At 47.4% G+C, this 20,068-nt stretch overlaps 1 pseudogene; it reads right to left on the bottom strand.

Moving 5' to 3' along the window:
* Nucleotides 1–5: 5 nt before the first annotated feature.
* On the bottom strand, nucleotides 6–482 carry LOC129683284 (ubiquitin-40S ribosomal protein S27a-like; annotated as a pseudogene).
* Between the last annotated feature and the right edge of the window lie 19,586 nt (nucleotides 483–20,068).

The raw sequence follows: 20,068 nt of genomic DNA on the forward strand, positions 1-20,068 counted from the left end.
CACAACTACTTGTCCTCCGGTTTGCTGAAGCAATAAGTCAGACGACACTTGCCACAGTAATGTCTGTCAAAGCGGCCAGCCATGGAAACTCCAACACCACATCCATCAGAAGGACACTCTCAACGAAGCCGACTGATTTTGCCATTTTCATCCACCTTGCAGTATTTCAGAACAGCCAACCTAACCTTCTTCCTCTTCTGCTTATTCTTCTTGGGAGCGGTGTAAGACTTCTTCCTTTTCTTAGCACCACCACGAAGTTCAAGATGGAGGGTGGACTCCTTCTGAATGTTGTAGTCAGACAAAGAACGGCCATCTTCCAGCTGCTTCCCAGCAAAGGTCAGTCTCTGCTGAGCAGGAGGAATTCCTTCCTTATCCTGGATCTCAGCCTTTCCATTTTCTATAGTGTCCGAGGGTTCAACCTCAAGCATAATGGTCTTCCCTGTAAGGGTCTTCACAAAAATCTGCATTTTGGCGGAGGCTCCACCACAGATGGCGGATCAGAAAAGCTATTTAGGGCTCTTAAACACTTCTATCTCCCTTCCACCCACTGACCAGAGGTAGGGGAGAAAGAAGGGTATCAGGTAAAGGGGGTTGCAGACCTTTTTAGAAGTAGTTCCTTGGGATGAGTCCACTCTTTGTTGTCCAGATACCAGCAGTCCAGTCCAAAGGCCAAGAGAAGGTCAGGACAAGTCAGCGAAAGCCACAGGACTCAATTTGACTGCCCTGAGAAGTTCCTTGGAATGTTTACCTCTGTGAAGCCAAGTGTCGAAGCATGAAGATCAGCACAGCGATATCAGTCCAAAAAGTGATGTCTCACTGTCTGAGGGCTTCTGTGTATCTCCTCTCCTCAGAGTCAGCCACAGATGTTCTCAGCTGGCCAAAACCATATCCCTCGCATGAGACAGCTCACAGCAAAATGTCACGTGCCCTCTAGACAGCTTCTAGCAAAACATCGCATGACTCAACTGAGTCTTCAAAGAAAGCAGAATTTTCCACTTCATATCCCTCTTTTCACATCCCTCTTTTTGTTAAAAAAAAAAAAGACTTTCCTTTAACAGTAGCAGTCTACACAAGATAAGAATAATTAATGTGAACCATAAGACTAGAACTTTACATCACATTTAAACGAGCTGCTTATGTACAATGTATCACCTAGTCAAACAAAATAACCTTAAATTTCCATCACTATACAATAGTTACACAAAACAACCTTAAATCTCTATCAACGTACAATGCAAAATAAATTAAATTTACACAAAGTAACCTTAAATTTCTATCAACACACAATACAAAATAAGAAATTTCTGTCACCATTCAATAATTATACCAATAACTTTAAATTCTGAAGGCAGGAGGTCACTGATGGCTTTCAGCTGGGGACAATGAGGCAGAAGAACAATTGTTACTTTGTGCTAAATCTGCTCCTGGAAATAGTACAGAACTGGGGGTGAGGGGGTCATGCACTACTAGTTTCAGGAATTATTGTAAAGCTACAATAATTAAACAGCATGCATTGCCATAAAAGAGAAACAAGTAAATTGGTAAACAGAAAATCCAAAGAGAGTCTGCGGGTGGGAGTGGGGGGGGGGGATTTGGTCCCAGTGTAATTCGATGGGTGCCAGGCTGAGTGTAATGATATGCACCTTTAACTCCCCCGCTTGGGAAGCAAAGGACGTTGAATCTTTTCGAGTTCAATCACCACCCTTGTCTCCCACCCTCACATCGTCTGTAAAGATTAACTTGAAAGCAGCCAAAGACTAATATACAAGGGTCAAGCGTATAAATTTTTAATTTTTAAAATGTGTAATTATTGGGACACGCGTTTGTGTGTGTGCATGTGTGTGTGTGTCTGTGTGTCTGTGTGTGTGTGTCTGTGTGTGTGTCTGATAGGATGTGCACACATGTGAAGTCAAACCAAAGCTCCGTGGAGTCAGTTACTTCCTTCCACCTCTATGAGGGTCCTGGGTATCGAACTCAAGTCACCAGGTTGATGTTGCAAGTGCCTTTGACCCATTGCGCCATCTTGCCGGGCCCAAATTTAAAAATTTTAAAGGTAATTGTTCTAATTCCGATTATTAAGCATAACAATTATTAACATAAACGTTAACAATCGCTTGTTAATGATAAACATGAACTATAACAACGTAATAATTAGCACCCTGGCTTGAAACATCTCACCTCTATTATCTCACAGTCTGCGGGCCGGGACTCTCGGGTGGGTCGGAGTGTCAGTGGCCGCTTGGTAGCCTGGGTCTCCTACAAGTCTCGACTGGTCACAGCCGCCGGCAAGCCAGATCTTGCTGTTACTGACCAGGACTTCCCTCTTGCCGCCTTAAAGCCAGACTCTCCAGCTAGCTGGGCACGGTTGCCTTCTGTAACGCAGTCACGTGACGGCCCATCATTGACCACGATGTGCACCCATCATCAGCGTTGCCGCATCCTGCCTAGGAGCAAGCCACAGATCTTGCCCGCGGTCAAAGCCGCAAGAGCAGTGACGTGAGAACGGAGAAAAGCATGCTTACCCTGCCCTGTCTGCGGCTTTAGCCAACCGGAGATGTGCGGAGCAGGAAACCCTTCCTCTGCCTGAGCCCGCCTTCTTGTCACCTTTCCGGGAGGATGCTGTTTGGTACCTGCTTGGATACCGTTTACGCTGTATTCTGTGTTACAAACCTTGAGACAAGCCGAAGCACGTAGAAGACGGAGAGCTTGACTGCGCGTGGAGGTCCTGGAGCCGAATCCCCAGGGATCTCTGGATAGGGAAGATGAGCCCGGGGCCCTGCAGATCCTGTTTGTATCGAAGCATCTCTCCGTGGATGCCCCTTGGGTGCCCTGTCCGCTAGGCTCTTTCCTGCGTGTGGTTTGAGTGCCCTGAGCTTACCCAAGCTCCTGTCACTATGCGCCCCAGGAGAATCAGCCGCAGTGTCTCCCACACAGCCGGGCTGTGCCACAGGACATGCACACCTTGATGGAATGGGGCGTTTCGTTCAAGCCCTGCTCTTACTTGCTGGTGAGCTGAACGGGAGCCCTTACTGAATGTTTCCCGCTCCCCGCTCATATAACCTTGTGGCCTCGAGAGTAAGTGAGATCATTCACGAAATGATGATATATATATATATATATATATATCATCATTTCGTGAATCTGGCAGCTTCCTCACACTATATATATATATATATCGTTATTTTTAGGTGATGGTAACCAGCAGCAGCGTGCTTTAAATGGGTATGCTCAACGTGAAGCAGAAAAGAGGAGGTTTTCTGTGACAGCACTTTGTTTGCACGTGTTGAAACACCAGGCTCCCTCTTGGCCGCTGTTTGATTCCCGCGTGAGGATAGCTACAGCCACGTGCCCACGCTCTGACAGTGGCCTCTCTACCAACCACCTTCTCCAGGCCACCTCTCCCCTGACTACGAATTCTAACAGGAGTCTGCTGGTTACTAAATAAAACGCACCAGTGTCTTCTACATGTAGGAACAGTTCCGGCCACCAGGGGGCAGAATGTGGCTGCGTATACTGTTCTTTTAGAAAGAGAAAAGAAGTTCGTGTTACATCGAAAGAAACACTGTGTTCCAGTCATTGTTTTCATTTGACTTTTATTTCCTACGTACGTGAATTAATTGTATTCTTTAGGGCAAGAGAGACGGAAATCTCCAAATGGCTTGGGAAAATTTTGTTCTCAGCCGATAGCTGGTTAAATCAGCAGCTTAAGTCTCTGTTTAAGATGCTATGATTCATCCGTTTTTCTGGGAGTGGTTTCCTATAGGTCCTAAAGAGGCCTTATGGCTCTAAATTGCTCTGCATTCCCAGTTCTTGTTCTGCTTCCTGCAGGCCATCAAGTTCGCGGGTTTTATTACAGCCTTGCAAATTAGTAGAAAAAAAAATTTACTAGCCTGCAAACATTTTCTCAGTTTCATCATACTCCTGGGGGCAGATAGGTAATTGAAGCTAGCGTGCTATTGTTCATAGCTCACTCCTCTGTAAAGCTGATTATTCTTGTGCAACCAGCTTCTGGCTTATGTTCCTCTCCTCGGGATGAGGCTTCGTGGATACTGGAGGTGTCTGAATGAACCTGTTGCTCAACAGCGTGATCTGTGGCGAGAGCAGTGTGTGCGCAGTCTGAAATGTTTGTGTCTCCCAAAATCCATGTATTTGGGGAATTCAGCTGGTAAAGTACGAGGACCCGATTTCAATCCCCAGAACCCACACAGAAATAGATATGGTGGTACAGAGTTGTGCCCCCCCCCACTGTGGAGGTTGAAACAGGCAGATTCCTGGGGTTCACCAGCCAGCCAGCCAAACCTACTTCATAAGTTCCAAGCCAGTGAGAGAGAGAGAGAGAGAGAGAGAGATCCTGCCTCAAAAAATAAGGTGGACAGCTCTGGTGCAGAGAGAGAGAGAGAGTAAGTGTGCTGTATTTGCTCCTGTTACCTGACAAAACACCATGGAGATCCTGGGCCTGCAGGAACTTCCTGTAAAGTGTCTCCTGTGGACAAGCTGTGTTGAGTTGGCCCAAAAGATGGGGAGCAGAGCTTGTTCCCCAGAGCCGAGCTCAGCTAAGCATTCTGAGCAGTCTGAGTTAAAGCCCCAAAGCTGAGTGAACATGGCGGTACACCCTTGTCATTCCAGCTCTCAGGACACGAAGGCAGGAGGATTGCCACAGGTTGCAGATCAGCTACTGAGTGAGAACCTGGAAAAAAAAAAAAAAAAAAAAAAAAAAAAAAAAAAGGGCCATTAAAAACAAAAAAAAAAAAAAAAAAAAAAAAAAAAAAAGAAGGGCCTTTATCTCCTTCTAGACAAAGAGAGGAGTCAAAGGTCAGCCCTCCTGGCTGCACAGACTAAAGACTTAAAAAGCCCAAAGAGGGGGAAGAGGGGATCATTCTGAGTGGAGAAGAAAACAGCTATTGTCTAGCAGTTAAATAAATAAATAAATAAATAAATAAATAAATATCCTGAATAAACAGTTGACAGCTGTTTTCAGCCTTTGTCTTTAAAAACAAACTGATGGGCTTGGGGGAGGCACACTCTTCTAAATGTGGTTTTTGTTCAGCGCTGAGATTTTCTACAACTAATTTCTAAGCCAGAATTAGGGCTTGGTTCAAAGTTTTATTTTGAAGATTATAGACAACAGCAGAGTTCTGTCAACCACAAAGGTGCAGACAGAGGCCATAGCCGGCAATGGGGAGGTACACATCTCCAGCAAGCCTGTGTTAAAGGACAGAAAGGGTCCCCCCATCAGGAAGTCAGGACCCTCACCTGTAGGTGAACAGCTCTTGAAGATCATGTTTGGCGTCAGCCCCTTAGCACTGTCCTTGGGAAAAGCTGTCCAATAGGGCCTGGGCTCTAATGAACACTCCTTCTCCAGTAAACAAGGAAATTATAGAGGTTTCCAAACAGGATACTCATATAAAAAAATTACCAGCCAAATCCTATAATTATGAAGGCAGAGGGATAAACTAACAGTGAGACCAGAGGCCCTGTCTATAAACAGACTTGGGGATGAGCCCTTAGCTCTGCCTTCCTTCTTCTGTTAATGCTCTTTATGGCCCCCAGATACCAGGCAGTCTATTACTTACTCTATAAGTAATCTCTTTCCCTGAATCATATATAAATGTCACACAGAGAAACCGAGAGCAGGCTTCAAAAGGTTCTCTATTTCCTATGTCATTGTTTTATTCTCAAATATTTGATGGAAGGACCGTGACGCTGGCTGATGTGTATCTTTCCACTATGTCTACATGAGCCAACATTATGGGCACACAGCATCCGCTCCCACCGTTATGCCAGAGCCAAGTCCCTGAGGGCTGCCCTGCCACGATGCACAATACACTCCGACACACTGTGTGGCTTTAGTGCACAGCTGGACTCCCAGGGAGCAGAGAAACTTTCCAAAGTCTAAGAAACGAGCAGCGAGACATCTGCACAGGAGGAGGTGAGACAGGAGGCAGTCCACACCAAGCCCTGGGCCTCCCACAAGGTGCAGGAGCCGGCCTTTCCCTCCTTAAACCCCAAGCTTTGAGGGAGGCCGAACCAGCCTCCTGCACGCTGGACAAAACTTGTAGAACCTTCTGGATTCACAACCTCAAGTCTTCCTTGGCCCGTGCAAAATCACCTCAGAATCAACGAACACCAAACAGCAGAGAAAGAGTTGAAAAGAGTATCATTAGGAGTATCTGAAAATTACCCACAATATGATATGGAGAGACAAGAAAAGAGGGTTTAAGACCTAGAGGGTGATGGGATACACTCCTCAATACACTTACAACCTAGTCTTCAGGACAGACAAACAGAGAAAAGGTGAGATCTGGATGAGTAAAAAAATAAAACGAGTTTCCAGAACTGACCAAGGCTGCAACCCCACACAGACCAGAAACAGCCACTGACCTACACTGCACAGTGAACCTGTATAAGTCAGCACCCAGACTCATCACTATAAGACTGAAAAAGCTCCAAACTCAAAAGGAAGATTTTAAGGGAAAGAAGAAGAAGAAGAAGAAGAAGAAGAAGAAGAAGAAGAAGAAGAAGAAGAAGAAGAAGAAGAAGAAAGAAGAAGAAGAAGGGAAGCTACATCTCTAGGCTGTTGACAGGCACTGCTACAGAACCCAGATTACTGTGCAGGGAGATCCACAAAGTGACAAGAGCAAACAGCCGCTGCGTGCACTGTCCGACTCCTTTCAAGAATGAGTGGGAGATGGAGAAAATTTTGAGCTAAGCATTATGTATTGACAAGAAACTGAGCAATCTAAGGTAGTGTGTGGCTTAAGCTCCCTTCTGAATACATTCCAGGAATCCTCTTATGTGAAAAACAAATTTAATAGGAGGTTAACATTTACTGAGTTGAGTGACAAAGACAGGCTTTCGTGTTCCCCCGACTCTGGGAATTCAGGAAACAGCTGAGTGATTGGTGGTTTAAAATGTCAGAGAGCAGCAATCACAATGAGCTCCCCACTCTCAATTACTTCCAGCATTGTCTGGCTTGGAGGCTATTCTTGAGAACTGAAATGTTTTTCTAAGCCATATTGTGTAGTTTCCACGTGCTCGGGCTGACTAATGCGTTAGTCACAGGTTACAACATGAGAGACGAGAGAAAATAGTCTCCATCCTTAACAACCTTGCTTCCCCAATCCCACATCCTCCGTTCCAGTTCCCCCTCCCCCAAGCCTGTGTCTTCCAGATTCATTCTCCCCTTGGCAGGAGCTATTTATTAAGCCAGTCTGCCTACTTCTGGAAACTTTTTTCTTTCTTTCTTTCTTTCTTTCTTTCTTTCTTTCTTTCTTTCTTTTTCTCCTTTTTTTTAATGTCTGCATTCCCTCTTATGTAAACATTCACCACAGATCACTCATCCCTTTTCTAGACTCTCTTGTCTACCCATCAGATAATCAGTGAGCCCAGCTGCCAAGAGAGTAGAGACACAAGAAGAAAAGTGGCATTGAAGCAACAGGAACAAAAGACATGTTAAGCTATGCTTTCCATAAGGCAGGAAACATTGGGCCAACCTTGGGCCAACCCAAGACCCAAGAATCACAATCAGCTTGGCAAACTTTGGCTTGTGGAGAAACTGGAAGCACGCAGGAATGTCAGAAGGGCAGAGGGGAAGAGAGCAGCTACTGTTCTCAGCTCCAGAGCCCAGACAGAGCATCCAAGACAGAAGCTATCTTGTTCCAGACCCCATCATTGTAAAAGGTCATGAGGTTGACCTTTCCAAAAACCCGCTCTCTGGAGTACTGAAGGAGCCATCTACTGAAAAGCCGTGCAAGGGGGTGCCAAGGAGGCTGGCCAAGCGGAGGCACCCTCTCTTGGCAAGCTGCTGCAAATCTTGCAGGGTTCCAGCAGAGGTCATTCACTGGAAGGTGCCAGGGAGGCTGCCCACAGGAAGGCAGCGCGTGCTGCTGGCACTGTGAAAGCCTCCAAGTTTGCTCCCAGGCAAGAGAGAGAAGCTCTCCTCCCCCAGTGTCTGTCCAGGACCATTCTAATAAAGCTTGGCCCACTCTGGTTAGCAAAGGGGAAGTGCTTAAAGGGCCCTGACCTTCTGGCACTGAGCAGGTACTGAAGGGTGGATCTGGAGGTGACAAGCTCATGACCACCCCTAATGGGTAGTTGAGGACACTGGGAAATATTTATTGAACAGAGGAAACTGCAAGGTAAGGAGCCGTTAGAGCCTCTACAGTCTGTAGCAAGGGTCCTGTCTTGACCCAATAGTCAGGGAGAGTTCTAGACAAAGTAATGTTTACATGGGTATCAAGAAAGTCAGATGAACAGTAGGGAAAGCAGGCACTTGAGAGAGGCAGTAATTTGTAATGCCTCCAGTCCTACTCGCTTGACAGGAGTAATGATAATAACGTGTTCCCGGGGATGGAGGAGAGACAGGAAGCAATCCCGCTCTCTGAGTTTGGAGGGCTGAAGTGAAAGGAAGTTGGGCACCATCGATACTTCCTGAACACCCCCGACTAGGTGTGTCTGAGGCTTGGAAGCTATAGCAAACTCTCAGGCCCGAGCCTCTGCTGCACCCTGCCCGCCCTCTTCTTTTCCCGGGACTTCCATTTCCCTTTGCAGAGCCATGCCTACTTTGTTGCCATAGCAACAGACCAAATGGGGCATATGATCAGTGCTTTGGCCAGAGGGTGGACACGAGGCTGAAAAGTTTCCTCTTGGGATTTGTGCTTGCTCTGTTTTCCTGTAGCCGAAGCTCAAATTCAGGGTTTTGCATGTGCTCAGCAAATGCTCTCCCACTTACAAACACCCCCAAGCCCTTTCTGAGAAACTGTTATCTTTAGACCCATGACAGAAGAAGACTCGGGGCTGCGGAGGTAGCCTCAGTGTGATAGAGTACGAGATCAGCAGTGAAGGGCCCTGGATTCAACAGAAAGAAAGAGAAGAAAGAAAGAAAGAAAGAAAGAAAGAAAGAAAGAAAGAAAGAAAGAAAGAAAGAAAGAAAGAAAGAAAGAAAGAAAGAAAGAAAGAAAGGAAGGAAAGAAAGAAAGAGAGAAGAAAGAAAGAGAGAGAAAGAAAAGAAAGAAAGAAAGAAGAAAGAGAAAGAAAGAAGAAAGAAAGAAAGAAAGAAAGAAAGAAAGAAAGAAAGAAAGAAAGAAAGAAAAGGGAAGGGGGAAAGAAGGAAGAAAGGAAGGAAGGAAGGAAGGAAGGAAGGAAGGAAGGAAGGAAGGAAGGAAGGAAGGAAGGAAGGAAGGACAATAGAAAGAGGAAAAGAAAAGAGTTCTGGGGCAGCGTTCACCAGCTAAATAACACCTGTGCCTCGGTTTCAGCCTTTCTGTCACCTACTTTTGGGCAGTCAGCACCATGAGCCCAGGCTTTGACCTACCTACTAGTTGCACAAGCTTAGACAAATACATTTTCCAAGCTATAAAGTGGGGGAGACAATGCTACCAGCTTCCCAAGACTGAGTTAACATACAGAATATTTTTAGGGCAGAGCCTCATCCAGGGTAAGAGCACTCCGTATGGTAACTGTTACTAATGTTTGCAAACAGCAATGCCCAGCAGCTGCCAGGGCTGGGGACGCACCTCTGTACTTACAGCGCTAGAGAGGCCGACGCAGGACGACCAGGGCTTTGAGGACAGCTTCAGCGACGTAACTAGTTCAAGTCCGATGTGAGCTGCATGAGACCCTGTCTCATAAGAAAAAAAAGCGATATAGAAAGGTGAGCAGCAACCAAGCTACAGACCCTCCAGTCTATCTGCAGTGGTGACCAGCCAGCAAGATATGCTGGTGCGATAGTGGCACAAAGCATGCGAGGGCGTAACCAACCAAGATCTGACTTGATTTGAGGCCCACTCCTCGAGATGGAGTCCATCCCTGACGCTGCTTCAGTGGCCAAGAACTTGAGACTAGGAAGGCCATGGACCTAGGAGAAAAATCAAGTATTACTGTTCTGCTAAAGAGACACAGCAACAAAATGACTCCTAACGACATTCAGCTGTAATCATAGAGCAGTGTCTTGCTCAGCTGTCACCAGAGAAGCTTCCGCCCGAGGGAACAAATAGATACACTGCTGGACACTGTACAAAGAGTGAGGCCACCGGACACTCAGCCCGGTGGGATGTGTCCATCAAATCTCTCCCCTCATGGCTCAGGGAACCACGAGGAAGGGGAGGCAGAAAGAGTGTAAGAGCCGGAGGGATGGAGGACACAAGGAAACACGCCTTCTAAAGACTGCAGGACCGACACACACTAACTCACACAGGCTGTTGGCGGCAGGCACAGAGCCTGCCCACGTCTGCACCTCATGGGGTCCTTTGAACTGAGAGGAAAAGAGGACATTTGTTCCCATCGCTAACCCGGAAGCTATCGCTCATTGATAACCACTCAAATGTAAAGGGAGTCTCACTGGGGAAACGAACCACTCTGGTACCTGGGCCAGGTACCAGGCCCCATGCCCAGCTGTCGATGACCAACATAAAATGAATGCAGTGGCATGTGGATATTCTCTGTCGTTGTCGGGGCTTTTTTTTTTTTTTTTAACTTTATATGTTCTTACATATATATCATGGTTTCTGCTTTTGTGTTTTTATGGAATTCCTCTCTCTCTCTCTCTCTCTCTGTGTGTGTGTGTGTGTGTGTGTGTGTGTGTGTGTGTGTGCATCTATGAATGTTTCTGATGTTTTTCCTTTGGCTCTTTTTCTTTTGTTTGTTTTGTCCTATTCCCACCCACTGTCTTTTGTTTTATTTTATCTTATTATCATCCCTTAGAAGACTGAAAGAATGTAGATCTGGTGTGGAGGTAGGAAGGAACTGGGAAGAGTTAGGGAGAGGGAAAAACATCATCAGAATACAGTGTAAGAAAAGAAATCTATTTCAGTAAAAGGAAAAAAAAAGAAAAAAAACAAGGAGAAAAATTAATATATACTATCAAAACCCACTGGAGTCCCCTGCCGCTCTCCCATGCCCTTGTCAGGATGCTGATCTTCCCCAAAGCCACTTCTAAGGGACACCCCAGCACAGAAACCCTCGATGTGGCCCCTCTGTACCACCAGGCACAGAAGAAGTCCCTTCCTCTTCTGTCATCAACTCTGGACAAAAAGGCCGAAATCCAAACAAGTACTGGTCCCCAAGGAACTGACCCAAACAGCCCAGGGCCGGGCAGTGCCAGGAGGAAGGCTTGAAAAGACAAACAACACACAGGCTTGTCTTTGTCATGGCTGACCCTGCTCACAGCCAGACTCGGAAACAGCAGCTTGGGAGAAAACGCCTCTCTCTCCATGAAGAGACTGAATCCGGTTGTGGATTGAGGCTGTATGATAATGAGGTTTAAGAAAGATGTGTGTCTGAGATTTATTTGTCCATCCCCAGCTGAGCTATCTTTTATTTATTCATTTATTCATTCGTTTGTTTATTTTTATGTTAACTCCAGCTGAGCAGGACCCTAGAACATGCCTGGACAGTGTATTCCTCACCCAAGACCTATGCTGGGAATCCTTGAGACTGAAAACCAGCCCAAGCCAAACCTTCCAGATACTGATTTCTGCTCTTCTTCAAACAGCCTTGGGGAGGAGTGGGGAAGTGGTTCAAATAACTCAGTTTTCAAAAATGCCTTGGATTGGCTTTGTCAGGATTCCTTCCCAATGGAGCTCCTTTGTCTGATTAACTACTTCCTTCAGGGACCCCCTAAAGGACTTGGGGGTGTCTGGAATTGCTGATCATATCAGATTTGGTCTCACCTTGTCTCGAAGCTACTGCTACTTGCTGACTGTGTGTGTTAATAGGAAGGGAATGAAGTAGTTCCTACTTCATGTAGGCTCTAGATTTTTCAGGATGACTTTGGTGGTCTTAACTAGCAAACAGCTCCACTTGGGAAACACACCAAGCTGTGAGTTCAGTTAAAACCAGAGAGACAGAAAGAAAGGAAGCCTCTCTGTTCCCAGGATTCTGTGTGCGGCAATCCCGTCTGTCCTTGGGTACTTACGTGCTCAGGCCCCTGGCTTCTCTTCTGGTGGCGGCTTGGCCACCCATGTCACTCAGGGTATTTAGTGCAGGTCAACATGTCAGAGCTTAGTAAAGTGACTGTTTGCAGTGGTGTGGCAAGGTACAGGGGAAGCCACCGGCCTGTGAGGCAGAGAGGCGCCAGGGACAATAGGGCACAGTGACTTCCTCCGCCTGGTGGGTGACAGGAAGGGACAGGTCCTTCCTCCTGAGACAAAGAGCCATGTGGAAAGGACCTCCTAACCAGGCCTGCGACACAGCCACCAGGACAGCCCTCAAGCAGAAAGCAGGGAACCCCATTGCTGAGGGCAGGGGAACCCCCACCTCCAGCCCCTAACCTCTGATTTCCTATCCCAGAGCCCACTGGAGGACCACATAGAAAAGCCAGGGAGTGATGATACCTATAGATGACACCGTAAAAGTCAGCCTCCTGGGGTGTGAATGAGCAGTGCAGAGGGCAGGCTGGAAAGGCCAGCAGGAACACAGGGGCCTACATACCGCACCTAAAACTTCAAGTCATGCGCCAAGCACAAAATACATGCTATTCCCCCCCCACAGCGCCCCCACACACACTGGGCCTTAACGGGGTGCAAAGTAGGGTCAGCAGAGAAGAGCAAGGGTGGGGAGGTAGGAGTGGACACCTAGATGAAGATGTGACAACCCAGAGTGTCACCACTGGCTGTGCAATGTGAGCAAAGGTGACAAGCTGTCGGGAGACCAGGCTGCGAAGGGCAATGGCCACGGAGTACAGGAAGCGTCTGCCTTCAGCATGCAGGCATTGGTTCCTAGTCTAGAGAACAGTAGGGACAGCCCCCGGGGAGAGCTAAGTCCAGGGGTCCCAGACAAGGATGAATGGGATAGTGGACTCAGAAGGAGGAATGGAAGCTTTGGAAGTGAGAAAAGACCAAAAGGCTTGATTCCTTGCTGGTTGGGGAAGACAAAAGAGAAAAGAGGCCACTGTCTTCACCAGGAACTGAGTTTGAAGCTGGAAAATTACTGGGTTCTGAGCACAGAATCCTCCTGAGGAGGCCTGTGTTCTCTTTAGGGACCAATCTGCCACTAGACTCCAGTGCCGCAAGACAGCCTAGCAGATCCTGGAGAGCCTCCAACCTTCAAATCCACAGGGAAAAGTGCCCCAAGGCAGATGGAAGGGCCAGCCAGGCCAGCCCTTCCCAGACTAATTCCCTAACCTCCTTGGTCCTCAAAGGGACCTCAGAGTCCCCAGGCAGACTCTGGACGGTTTCTACCCAGGCAGTCTAGAGACAGGGTGAAAAGACAAAGATTTCTAGTGGCCGGTGGGCCTTGTGCTGCGATTCCTGGCCAGGCCTATCTGCACCATGGCTGGCTGTGACACCTCATGACTCCAGGAGGAGAGAGATTCCCGTGCTACTGCCATGTACAGCAGCAGCAGATGTGACAGGAATGCCAGGCTTGAACCGCCCTGACGTGGCCTAGCTTCGTCACAGGCTCCCTTGTCACCTGGCCTGTGAGCCACAGCAGGAAGTGAGGCTCCCAGGGATGGGTGTCCCCAGGACCCCATGGGGACCACACTGGCCCAACTCTCAGAGCCAGGAGATTTCCTGCCATCGGGTGGAATTCGAAGAGAAAAAATTGAGGATGCGATTAATTCTCCCTTCAAATGCCTGTCAGGACTGTTCTCACCGGCGGTGTCTAACCTCTCAAGAACTGAACGCCCAGCTGTGCTACAGCTACAGGCGGACATGAGGGCTGAGTTGCACGAGACACCATCACAGGGTCCCTCCCGTATCCCTGGCCTCGGTTCACTAGGCTGTTACTAACAAACAGCCACAACAAACACGCTGGTTCTGTCACAGCTGGGGAGCCAGACACCTGAAATTAAGGTGGAGCTCCGACACTGAACTCCCAAGGACCTTAAGGGACAGTTCCTGTCCTCCCAGCTTTTGGTGACATCGGCACTACTTGGTTTGTGGCTGCATCACTCTCGCCTCCACACAGGCTTCCCAAGTTCTGTCCGTGCCCTGTCCTCTCCTGTCTCAGTCACTGGATGTGCAGCCCCTCCTGGATAAGCCAGTTAAGTTCAAAATCCTTCGTTATGTCTACAAATATTCTCTTTTTCTAATAAAGTCACACTCATAGGTCTAGGGGCTAGGATGTAGACCTCTTCCTAGGGACATTCTACCCACTATCTGTCTCTCCATCTTCACCCTTCCCCTCCCTGTGTATCCTCAGGTCCTACCAAGAACTATGTCTCCAAGCTGTTTCATCAAAAGAAAAGAAAGCTTTGCCCCTTGTTATGCTCCGTCCTTCACCACCCTAAGCCCTGTGGAAGGTCTGGTTGGCCACTTCCCTTTCTGACTTAACGCATGCTTTTCCTCTTCTCATGACCTAAAGCAATTTTTTATGATGACGTGTCAAGAATATAGAAGGGTATAGAAAAGAATACAGTCTTTACACATCTATATTGTTTTCCATTGTGACTGTTCTGAAGTGTACAAATTTGCTTTAGAAATGTACTCGGTGTTTTGATTTTGTTTTTTGTTTTGAGATGGGGTGTCACTATGTAGCCAGGCAGGCTTTGAACTCTAGATCTTCCTGCCTCACTCTCCCAAGCACTAAACTATAGGTCTGTGCCGCCATGCCAGGCTGTACTTTAAATACCTTGTTAGCCGGCAACTCAGTTAGACCTGTCTCCAATAAAACATGAGAGTTAGACAGGGCTGTAGCCACATGACAGCATTTGGCTGCCATGTGCAAGGCCGGAGTCCAACCCTTGGTACTAATCAATTAATTAATTGTTGCTAAGTAGCCAGGCCTAAAAGTACAAGCCCATTATCCCAGCACCTGAGTGCTTGGGGGTATTGGGGCTTTGAGGTTGTTTTTGACTATATAATAAGTTCAGGGACAGCCTGGTTACATGTAATCTCATTTTAAAAATCTGCAAAATAAAGCCTTTCTAAGTTGGCTCTGACCCTCACCTCTTCTCACTGGACTGCCTCAAGAACACCAGCTCTTGGTTCCTCCTCAGCCTCCACAGCTCCTACCCTGATGGTCACCCCCTTTCTAGAGTTCCTTCCTCAGGGAACTGCTCTCTAAGTATTCCCTACCTCCCTGCTCCTTAAATCAGGACTTGCCCAGTTTACCTTACCCCTTGCTATTTCTAGGAAAAACCTCCTCTGGTCCCACCCAGCGGTGAAGGCTCTAGCCCTGGTGCCATGTTTCCCATTGACTTTGGACCATCTCCAACTTGATGACTCATGAAGACTGCAAACTTGGGTTATCCAGAAGGGGGGACATGTGCTTTTTCCTTCCAAATGTGTGCTTCTTCCACAATGTCCCAGATCCGGACATAGCACCATCCCCCTCTCATGAGGCACCAAAAACCTGATCCTGTAATTTCATCTCACCAATAAATGGGTCTGCCTAAAGCCCAGCTCTAAGTCACTTGGTTAAGAACTGCCATTGCTTCCCACTGCTGGGGGATTAAAGTCTACTGAGTCTTTGCTGCCTTCTTGGGGCTGGTTCCTAATTACCTGCTGCCCACCATACATGAGTCTTCTGCACCCAACAGGCTCAAACAGAATGTGCGCTCCCCACTCAACTTCCCGATACGTCTCGCCTTTCCCTATTCAAAGTATGACTGTTGTGCTTTTCTAAAAGACTTTTCTTCTGTTAAAACATGCGGAACAAAAATCAGAGATACTGTGGAAGGCTGCCAAATGCCGTAAATCGCCGTCGTGCGACTCTTGTTTCCTGTACCAAACAGAAAACACACCCCAGATTGTTCTGATCCTGAACGGCCCACAAACTGAGCTCTGTTGTTTGTCTAAGAGGAAGCACCTCTTTCTGAAAAGTCAGGCATTGCCCTAGTGACTCACCTGAGGGAGGTGTGAACTGTCTGAATCGAATCCCGGCTTCTGTAAGAGGGAAGGAGTTTGTAGATAAGACAAACTCTGTCACTTCAACCTGGCAGCTTTGCAGATGACATCTCCAGGGAGCCGAGCAGTGCCAAAGACGTACGCACGAGGAAAGGGGAAATCGGGCTCGTAAAGCGGTGGTTGGTGCGAGGAGGATCGACTGGAGGAGCTTCCTTGGCACCTGGTATACATGTCAATGTCCAGTCTTTGGCTTCCCAGGAAATGGCTTCAGAATGCTTTTGAGAACCCTCACCCTAGCCCTCCATAGGCCAGCCATTCCAAAGAGTTATTTCAGAACACCAAAGTGAGGCATCCTCCGAGAAGCCCCAGGCTGTCTCTGCTTCTGTCTGTGCAGTATCTGAAATTTGAGACACTTCTTTCTGATCCTTGATCACTTAATCCTATCCCGTCCCCCAAGATACCCCAAGCTGTTGCAGCTTGTGAAATAGACACAGACAGGTTTGGGTTCTGTCACACTTTGCCCCCGAGAAAGGCGTTCTGGCCTACACAACCCAGGCTCGGCTACTTTATCAGTTTCATTTCTGTTGCTGTGATAAAATACTGTGAGAAAAACAGTGTAGGGGACAAAGGGTTTGTTTTAGCTCAGCTCTAGGTTTTCGTCTATCATTGTGGGGAGGTCACAGCAGCAGGAACTTGAGACAGACAGTCACATTTTTCCAGTCAAGAAGCAGGAGGAATAAAGGGGTCCATGAACAACTATGCTCAGTCTCCCTTCCGCAGCCGGTGCAGGGCAGGAGGGTGTCACCCAGAGTATGTGCTTCTTGCCTCACAGCCCACAGACGTGAGGCCAGCCTGATCTGGATAATCCCTCACTGAGATGCTCTTCCCAGGTGAGCCTAGACTGTCAGGTTGACAGACAAAGCTATCATGGCCACTTGGGGAGAGCTCCCGGGTCCACCTCTAGCAACACTACGGCATCCTGTATATGTTATTTTTATTTATTAGAATGATTTGTAGGCTGTGGTCCAGCTAATCCAACAATGGCTGCCAATGAATAGAAGCTCTAAGAATGTAGTAGTTGTTCAGTCTACGAGGCTGGCAGTCTCAGCTGGACTTCAGAATACTTCAAGAAGTAAGCTCCAAGGCCAGTAAAAGAATGGACTTGCTAGCTAGGTGAGAGCAAGCATGCAAAAAGCAAACGCTACCCTCTTGCATGTCCTTACATTGACTTCCAGCAGAAGGCATCACCCAGATTAGAGGTGGTTTTTCCCAGCTTAAAAGATGCGGATTAAAGTTATTTCCTAACTCAAGATCTGGGAGAAAGAGAGGTGAACTGGAAGGAAGGGACACATTCAACAGGTCAGCAGATGGAGGCAAAGGAGAGAAGCATCCTTCATAGCCTCCCTTAAGATAACTCTTTGTAGATGAATTTTAATCCATCAACATGGCTGCTCTGATCTCCTCCAAAGACCTTCTAGGTCTGTGTGATCTTGCTGGAATGCAGACATGCCCTTACTACACATTTTTAATCCCAATAGTGAAGGTAAAGTTAGTTGGCTGAAGGAAGCACTGATGTTTGAAAGTGATGTCTAATTGAGTGGCAGACAAGGTGATGATTAAGAGAAAGATTTGACAGAATGGGATATGCCCAACTCCCAGGAGAGGAAAGGTAGGCAATTTATAAGAGAGCAAGCAGTGCAGAGCCAGAGAGGCAGTGTTTACCAGGACAGTTTGCAGAGAGAACAAGCTAGACACAGGTGAAGACAGATGAGCAAGAGAATGAGAAGGAGCCAGAAGATTAGAACAGATTGCTAGAGTTAACTTGAGGCCAAGCAGAGCTGAGAGAACCCAGATGAAATCAATCAGCCTTGAGAGGCATTTGAGCCAGACAGCTGAGTTGAACCAGCCAGCCAGAGTTCAGAAAGAGCTAAAAAGGGTGAGACTATCCAGAAGTAATTCTCAGAGGCTGAAAACATTCTAGGCCTAGATTATATTGTGCGGAGCCAGAAGCTTCCAGGATCAGGCCTAGGATAGCAGACTGAGACAGTTAACACTGTTAACACAGGAAACACACAAAAGCGCTGATACCCTGACTATTTAGAGGTGAGTTGTGGAAGGTGTGTACTTCTTAGCTTAATTGCATGTTCTAATTTATTTTATAAAGATCATAACACTCCCCCCCCCACCTCTGCTGAGAAAAGAACAAAAGACCTGTGAAGCCTCTGCTCACTGGATGGAGCTACTTTCTCCAGTGTTCCTTGCTGGCAGATAGGCCAGGCACCGAAAGAACAGCACCAGAGAGCCTACGCAGGAGCAGGTGTTCCAGGAGCGGGTGTTCCAGGAGCTCGTGTTCCAGGAGCTCGTGCGGAGCTGTGGTGATGGTGACATGGTCTCTTGAGCCCTTTGCTAGCCTAATGAACACACGCTCACGGTTAGAGTGCCAAGTTGAAATCCTTTGTTTTCTTCCTCCCTGCCCCTTCTTTCTCCTCTTTCTCCATCTCCTTCCAAGACAAGGTCTCTCGATTTCTAGAGAGATTGGGAAGAACACAGAGATGCAAAACAGACTCACATGAGGCTGGTTCTGTTCCCCGGGGCTACAGGAGATGGAGTGATTGGGCCACATGTGATACCTCTCAGATTTCTGGCCACCAAGCTTTGGCTGAGGGACCGAATTTTGGATCCAAGTAGCCAAAGGCAACAGAAACTGCCTCCTCAGTTCAGAGCCCTGTTTCCTTCTCCTTCTATGTGTCTTCTTTTACGTTCCAGGCCTGGGTTCCAGGCCTGGAAAGCAGGCAGTGAGCACAGTACCTTTAACCTCTCGCTGGCTCTGATAATATTTTTCTTTTGGGGCCTAAAGTTTATTGTCTTCTTACAACCTGATTATGACTGTCCTCGGTACACTTCACCTTTCTCTTGTTTGGGTTTTACCTTACTGAATGTTAGCTATTCTTTCACTTAAAATTTCTATCTTATTTGAGACAAATTCTCACTGTGTAGCCCAGGCTGGCCCTGAACACAGGGATCCTTCCTCCTCTTGCCTCTCAGCTGCTGAGACTAAAGGCACGCATCACCACGCCTCACTTTTAAAGCAGTTTTTTAATATTGTTCTGGGATGCTGTTAATTGGAAAGAGTCTGGTGCTTTCAAGACTTGATTTTTAAGTCTTGTCGGGAGGGGCCGGAGCTGTCTCTAGTCAAGCTGATTAAGCCCCATTATTGTGATAATAGTGGAATCCTCCACTCAGGTTTGTGAGCAAAACAGCAGGTCTGTTTATTCTCTGCCTGGTGTGAACTCCAGAAATTGTTCCCGGGGATTATTTTGGGTGGTCCCTTCTCCAGCCTACTGCAACTCCAAGGACATACTGTAGAACTGCAGTTGTATTTCTCCGCTGTAGGATTCTCTGCCCTGTGAATTCTGCACCCGCCCCCCACAACCCTGGATCCCAGATCATCTCAACTCAGGAGTGTTGTGGGGCTCTACTGAAATTTCCCTTGGGAAGTGGCCAGGAAAGTGACAGGCTCAAGACCTTCTGACCTCATCACCAATTAACCCTGTCCCTTAGCCAGGAACACTCTGGGGATTAAGCAAGGGAAATCCTAAGACTTGTTGCTCCCGATCTAGAATTTCTACCCAGTGCTGTCTGTGGCCCTGGGTCTGAAAGTCATTGGTTCAAGCATTTTGATCCAGGCTTGTTGGCGTGTGCTTGTAGCCTCCAGCCAAGATAGCGATATTATTTATTTGCTCCAGACTGCTGACTTTAGGTGGGAATTGTTCAGGGAGAAAATTGTTTAGAGAATGTGAATCTGTGTGTTAGGGTGTAAGTAGGGCCAGCTGCTTTCCCGGTCTCACTGTCTTCGTGCCAACGTTTGCTGTGTTCTATGCCCTTGATGACATCAGCTGCCACTACAGCTTCCGCATTGAAAATGTGGGTCCTTCCAATACCTCTGGATATCGTATACCCCGGGAACATTATTAAACTGATGCACCAATATGAGGCAGACGGCAAAGCTGAACTGAGCATCAAGGACCTTGTGTGCTTGATCATCATTTCATAGACAAGGACACTGCTGTACCCAGCCAGTGCTCAGCCTGATTTCACTCACAGACGCTCAAACAGTACATATTTGGCTCTTACTGTTATTTCTTGTTTGTTTTTTAAGACATGATCTCACTCTGTTTCCCAGGCTCACGCTGTACTCCTGATGCTCCTGCCTCAGTTTCCTTCCCGAGATCTGACATTATGAGCACACGCCATCACACTCAACAACTCATTTTCAACGC

This window comes from Psammomys obesus, unplaced genomic scaffold, assembly GCF_907164565.1.
Source record: "Psammomys obesus unplaced genomic scaffold, mPsaObe1.curated_primary_1811, whole genome shotgun sequence".
Lineage (NCBI taxonomy): Eukaryota > Metazoa > Chordata > Mammalia > Rodentia > Muridae > Psammomys > Psammomys obesus.